The sequence below is a fragment of the Pan paniscus genome, chromosome X, assembly GCF_029289425.2.
Source record: "Pan paniscus chromosome X, NHGRI_mPanPan1-v2.0_pri, whole genome shotgun sequence".
Taxonomy (NCBI): domain Eukaryota; kingdom Metazoa; phylum Chordata; class Mammalia; order Primates; family Hominidae; genus Pan; species Pan paniscus.
The window spans coordinates 6,149,294-6,157,007 of record NC_073272.2 but is presented as its reverse complement, the minus strand read 5'-3'; positions in this window follow the sequence as shown (position 1 = coordinate 6,157,007).

Here is a 7,714-nt window from a genome sequence, read left to right as displayed (position 1 = left end):
GGTTCCTCCCAGTCTTAAAGCTTGAAACTCACATTGGTCTAATCTGATTTCCTTTCTCAGGAAACTGACTCTCAGGCCTCGCAGCTAGTATCAAGGAACTGAAGCTCCTTTTCCTTACCCACCTCCCCCAATTCCTGTAGATTCCTTCCCCAACATATAAACCTTCAGTTTGACTTGGTTGCAGAGATGGATTTGACATTCATCCCCTGTCCCCTTGGCTGCTGCACCCATAAAAGCCTTCTTCCTTGGCAACACCTGTCTCAGTAATTGGCTTTCTCTCTGGTGAGCAACAGGACCTAAACTAAACCCCTAGTGTTTTGGTAACATTTCCCTTGTTATGAGATCAAATCAGGGAGCTTAACATATGCCTCCTTGAGGATGAAATATATGAGACTCACAGCTGAAAACTCTGAAAGTGACCTCTTGTCCATGGTTATATGCTCCCAGCACAGAACAGGAAGGGTTTCTGTGCAAATTGGCATCCAAGAAGATAAATGATTGAAACTGCATCATTTGGTCAATTCAGCTATTGATACCCAAAAGAATATAAATCATTCCATTACTATTCACAATAGCAGAGACATGGAATCCACCCAAATGCCCATCAATGATAGATTGGATAAAGAAAATATGGTACATATAAACCATGGAATGCTATGCAGCTACCAAAAGGAACGAGATCATGTCCTTTGGAGGGACATGCATGAGCTAGAAGACGTTATCATCAGCAAACTAACACAAGAACAGAAAACCAAACACTGCATGTTCTCACTTCTAAGTGGAAGCTGAACGATGAGAGCACATGGACACAGGGAGGGAAGCATCACACACCAGGACCTGTAGGGGGATGGCAAGGGAGGGAGAGCATCAGGAAAAATAGCTAATGCATGCCAGGCTTCATACCTAGGTGACGGGTTAATAGGTGCAGCAAACCACCATGGGACACTTTTGTCTATGTAACAAACCTGCACGTCCTGCACATGTACCCCAGAACATAAAATAAAATAAAAAAGAAACTGCATCAAAGCCATAAGAGAACCCAAGGACATCTAGCTGAAGGAGACAGTGCCTGGAAAAAGAAAACTTCATAAATCTTTTCTAGTGAAAATGATGTCTCCAGACCCCAACAATACCCCAGGAAAGAACAAATCAGGGCTTTGAATCAGCCATAGCCTGTCATAGCCACATCACATTTCAACTGTGCGACTTTTCTACAACACCTCCTTCTTATGCCTTACCTGGGTGTGTTGTTTTCCACACTCCTACCTTGAAAGAAACAGGCACTGAAAGGTGCCTGAGCAAATAGACAAAATGTTGCTTAAGAGTAAGTAGAAAATTAGAAAAATTTAACCATGGCTTTTGACTCCAGTTGTATTTCTGAACTGAGACTGGCTAGAACTAGGGTTTCTTAGTTTGTTTTCTGTTGCTTCTAACAGAATGCATGAAACTTGGTAAGTTATAAACAAAAGAAATTTACTTCTTACAGACTTGGAGGCTCAGAAGTCTCAGGTCAAGGCGCTACATCTGGTGAAAGGCTTCTTTTTGTAATTTTTACTTTTAGAGGCAGGATCTCACTCCGTCACCCAGGTTGGAGTGCAGTGGCATGATCATAGCTCACTGCAGCTTCAAACTCCTGGCTTCAAGGGATCCTCCCACCTCAGCCTCCCAAGGAACTGGCATTACTGGCACATGCCACTATGCCTGGCTAATTTTTTTTTTTTTTTTTTTTGCAGAGGCAGCATCTCACTATGTTGTTCAGGCTGGTCTTGAACTCCTGGCCTCAAGCAATCTTCCCATCTCAGCCTCCCACAATGCTGGGATTACAGCTGTGAGCCCCTGCACCTAGCCTGGTGAGTGCTTTATTGCTGGTGGGGACTTTGCAGAATCCCGAGGTGGCACAGGGCATCACATGGCAAGGGTGCTAATAGTGCTGGCTCAGGTCTCTCTTCCTCTTCCCATAAAGCCACCACTCCCACTCTCTTGATAAACCATAAATGCATTAACTCATTAATGCATTATTCATGATAGCAGAGCCTTCATTACCCAGTCACCTCTCACAGGCCCCACCTCTCAATACTGCTACACTGGAGATTACATTTCAACATGAGTTTTGGAGGGGACAAATATTCAAACCATGGCATAGGGCAAGTGAAAAACTTTACTTGGGTAAGAGTTTTGATTTTCATGACTAGACTGGACTGGATTTTTTTAATCTCCTAAATAGGGCCTTACTGATATCCCTTCCTCCCCAAAAAAGAAGGAAAGAATAAGTCAAGAGAATGCATCGAAATGACAGGAAAGAAAATACAATAACATGGCACCTTGCACCATCATGCCTAGAGCAGTCAGTTAACATTGCATTTATCCATTTTCCCTTATTCTATATTTCATTTTGATGTTCTGACTTTCATATAGTTTGCACAAGGACAAGAGCATCTGATGGAAAGATGTCTGTAAATGTAGAAAAATAATACACACTCCATTAACAGAGATAAAGGATGCAACTTAGCATCCACAGACAATGCTACAAAGTAGGAGATTGCAGCATTTTTCATCGTGAAGCCCCTGACGTTCCATCTGCATGAAAACTCCCAGCTGCCAAGGATACTCCTGCTGGGTCCACTAGGAAAACACCTTCAAGCCTACTGAAAAACTCTATTGGGGGTTCATCTAAGAAAACTTTATCATATTCTGCACGTTCAAAGAACTGTTTTTGAACACTCTGCAAATATTGGCTCTGCTTTTAGTGAATTCTGTCTGATTTATCAGAAATATTTGTGTCAAAGGAAGGTTATTCCAACTAGAGCAAAGCCTTTTGACATCATAGACCCCCTTTTCCTTGCAAATATTGGTTCTTTAAAGTTAATCACAAATGGCACAATGAGGTGACAATTATTATCCTGATTTTACAGATTTAATGTCAGAGGCTTGAAGCCTGGAATTTATACCCAGCCTGCTGATTCCAGAGTGTCTCTCCACCATACCACCCTGCCTCTCTTTGTCTGCTACTGGCACTGTCTGGCCATAATGAAGACTGTGTGAATTTATATCTGTCTGGCCACTAAGGACACCATCCATGACTGTGAACCTCCTCTTGTTTTTTTCTTCTGAGTGCATTCTTTCAATTTCACCCCATAACTCATTTGGAAATGATGGCTATAGCTCTGCTTATTACAAGGGGTTACTTCCCCAAAACAGCATTACTTTAGCAATCCATTTAAAGTAAATTCATCTGTAATGTCCTAATCTGGTATATTTTACTCTCATATATACAACGGGCAGCTTCAAGATTATTTCTTCCTTTCTGTGCTCTGAATGTGAATGCTAGGTCCACTATAATATATTAATTATTTGGTAAACATTTTTTCCTTCTAAAAATATATATTACCTATTTTGAAATGTAATACATACTACATTTGGTAATGTATTATCAAGTACATTACATTTATTACATTACATGCATAGTACATGTGAGTGTGAATGTGAATCCTAGGTCCACTATAATATATTAATTATCTGATAGATTTTTTCCTTTCAAAAATACGTATTACCTGTTTTGAAAGGTAATACATGGTACATTTGGTAATGTATTATAAACACATTACATTTATTATATTACATGCATATTACATTTGTAATACATATTACATAATATATACTACATATTTTCATTTTTCACAATAGACTGTGCCAAGTCACAAAGTAAATGTAATTGGAAATGTGTTTGTTTTTCATTAAAACTCTATATCAACATGGTAGAAAATGTTCCTTTTCTCCCCTTTTCCTTGTTCCCTCTTTTTCTATAGCATCCAGTCATAAACATCGCATATATAGTATGCCTCTCCGTTTATACTAGTTAGATTTGATACTTTCCCTTATAAAGTTATTAAAGTTTCAATGTGGGCTTCTTTAAGAATTTCACTTTGAGTAGATTCATTTTTCTCCATCTTATCTTTTAACTAATCATTGCTAATGCATAGAAATGCTTTTAGATATATTAATTCTCATGTTAATTTGGTTGTCTTGAATTGTCTATGTATTTAAATATATCATCTTTAAAAATTATAATTATAATTCGTGCTTTCCCAAAATTATCTCTCTCTTTCCTTTTGAAGTCTTGTCTTAGTTCAGGCTGCTAACTAAATAGATTGGGTGGCTTAAACAACAGACATTTATTGCTCACAGCTCTGGAGGCTGGAAGTTCAAGGCATGGCAGATGGACTTCTCTGGTGAGGGATCACTTCCTGACTTACTGTGTCCTCACATGGAAGAGAGAGAGAGCTCTGCTCTCTGGTCTCTGGTCTCCTGTTGTTTATTTGTAAGGACACTCATCCCATTATTGGCGCTCCACCTCCAAATGCCATAACTTTGGGGGTTAGGGCTTCAACACGGGAATTTCAGGGGACACAAGAATTCAGTACATAGCAGATTTGAGTGAATTCGAGTTTGCAGGAAAATGGCAGGAAGAGTCAATTCATTGGCTGCCAGTTTCAAGGATGACATCATGAAGTGATTCTCTAGATGTTGGTTTAAGGAGAAATAGTTGGTTTATTTAATAAAATATTTGATTAGGCCTCATTTTCTAAAAGGTTGTTTTATCTTTAATGCATGCTTAATAGTAGTAAATTCTAAACATCAATTTAAAATAATATTTTGTTTATATTTAAAGCATAACAATAAAAAATATGTTTGAGAACATTTTGGAAAGGTGGTGATGTGGGAGAGAGAGTCTAAAGTAAGCCATAATTCAATAGGCAGACATATTGCAATTAACATTTTAATTGTAGTTACTTCCTGCACACACTTGAAGTGTTTTAAAATATTGACCTAAATATGTAATATTTTTTAGTATTCTATTTTCTTATATTAAAGTTTTATGCTTCTGGGATGATAATGTTTTTGGCCACATGACTCATTCTATTAAAATCCAAGTTAAGTCATATTTTTTCTAGGTTTTTCACATCATTATTTACAAATAATATTGTCACATGAATTTTATTTCTGTGGTATATCAGACTCTGGTACTAAGCTAAAGCTAAGTATATTTTCTGAGTAAAATTTCATTTTTACTTTGTTCTTTAAAAATTATTTCATCAGAGGTGTTTCTTTATTAATATTTTAAAAGTTGTCCCACTAATATCTGACCTGGTGCTTTTAGTAATGGCAAGCCTTTCGTTGTAGGCTTAATTTGTTGAGGTCAATGGTTGATAAAATTTTATACTTCTCTTTGAACCAGTTTGATGTAGATCTTTGATAAATCCATTTAATTTAATGTCAAAAGTGGTGTTATTTCTAAATGTTGCTAACATTTACATTTGTAGCAAATTTGGAATTGATCCATTTTTTTCTACTATATCAATATTTTGCAAACTTTAAAAATCACTCAGAAATCATTGTGGGGTTTGAAGGGCTGGGCTTTCTTTGTTTCTTTCTTTCTTTTTTCTTTCTCTCTCTCTCCCTTTTTATTCTTTCCCCTCCTTCTCCCCCTTATCTTTCTTTAATATTCATCTCTCCCTCCCTTTGTCCTTCTTTTCTTCCTCCCTCTCTCTCTTCTTTCATCCCTCCCTCCCTTCCACCCTCCTTTCCTTCTTGGCATTCAAGGAGATAATTTTTTCATGTTGGAATGCTATTTGACTGATGTTGTCATTCATTCATGTCCTCTGCAACCGAGTTTAGCTATGAACATAAAGTTGTAACAAGCTGCAGGTGAAGGAGCAACAAGGAAACCTCCATTGCACATTTACTCCTGTGCAATAATAGGAGTAATTTATGACCTCTCTCCTCTGTAGTGAATGCCCATGTATATTTTAACATGAGACTGGCAATCTTTGACAATGTGAATGCACAATTAACTGGATACCTCGCTGGAAATGGTGTTATTGCTGGGTTACCTTTGTCTTAGTGTTCTTAAATCTGCAGGCAGCATTTCTCAAGATCACTATTTGTCCACCACAGGGAGCTGCAAGCTGCTCCTTTGGCTCTAGCAAGAGGAAAAGCTAAGCCTATTGCCTTTTAATCTACAGCATTCAAAAGCTCTCTTTTTGCATTCATCCAAGACAAAAGACTAAAATAAAATAAAATGTAAATGCATTCACTAGACTTACAGATGCCTTTTGACCTTCAGGCATACATGTTGAATATTATTTTACAACTGCAGACATAAATCTCAGACTACTTTCTTTCCACAATTGCAAACAAAAATCTTGGAATACTTTCTTATTCCACATGACTGAAACTTCAGGAGCAAAATTCTCTGCCCCACCATGCCTTATGTTTATTACCACTGTCAAATTTGTCTTTTTGTAAGGTTGATTTGATAAGCACTTAGTGTGCACCAACACACTCCTCTACTTGGCCAGACTTATCAGGGAATGGAACAAATATTACATTCTTCTGATTCTTTTTTAGCTCTTTGAGGAATCACCATACTGTTTTCCACAATGGTTGAACTAATTTATACTGTCACCAACCGTGTACAAGTGTTCTCTTTTCTCTGCAACGTTGCCAACATCTGTTATTTTTTGACTTTTTAATAATAGCCATTCTGACTGGTATGAGATGGTTTCGACTTGCCTTTCTCTAATGATCAGTGATATTGAGCTTTTTTGCATTTGCTTGTTGGCTGCATGTATGTCTTCATTTGAAAAGTGTGTGTTCATGTCCTTGCCTACTTTTTAATGGGTAGTTTGATTTTCTTGTAAATTTGTCTAAGTTCCTAATACATGCTGGATATTAGACCTTTGTAGGATGCATATTTTGCAAAAATTTTCTCCCATTCTCTAGGTTGCCTGTTTACTCTATTAGTTTCTTTTGCTCTTTAGTTTAACTAGATTCCAGTTGTCAATTTTTGCTTCTGTTGAGATTGATTTTGGCATCTTTGTTATGAAATCTTTACCAATTCCTATGTCCATATTGCCTAGGTTGTCTTCCAGAGTTTGTACAGTTTTGGGTCTTACATTTAAGTCTTTAATCCATCTTGAGTTGATTTTTGTATATGGTGTAAGGAAGGGGTTCAGTTTCAATCTTCTGCATATGGCTGGACAGATGGAAATTTCAAGTAACCGTAATAGCAATGTATTAAGAGATAATAGCATATATGTCAATAAAATAAACGCATGGCAGTAATTACATAAGGAATGGGAGGGTGGAATTAAGAATACTCTCTTAAGAGGCAGCTCCATTGTCCAGGAAGCAGTATCATGGTATTCAAAACGTGACTTATATTAGCTGCAAAGATAAATAAGTAATCCTCAGGAAAATACTAAGTTGTTTTAAAGTGTAATTTATATGCCAAGAGAAGGGACAAATAATATTGCTTAAACTGCTCAAAATATCCCATGTATCCCCAAAATATATACATCTACTATGTACACACAAAAAATAAAAATAATTTTTAAAAATACCCAACAAAAAAGCATAGACAGCCAAAAATGGGGGAAAAAACAAACAACAAATATAATAAATAGAAGGATTACAAGCATGTTAGAAATTCATCCAAGTATATCACTAATCACTTTAAAGACTCATGTGTATGTACTTCAATTAAAAGGATGTGATTATAATGGTAGATTTAAAGGAAAAAAAACCTCCCAATATACATTTCTAAAGAAAACTCATTTTGAATTTAAAAACACAGATATGTTAAAAACAAAAAGATGGAGAGATATGCCATGCAAACACTAATCAAAACAAATCTGGAGTATCTAATGAATTT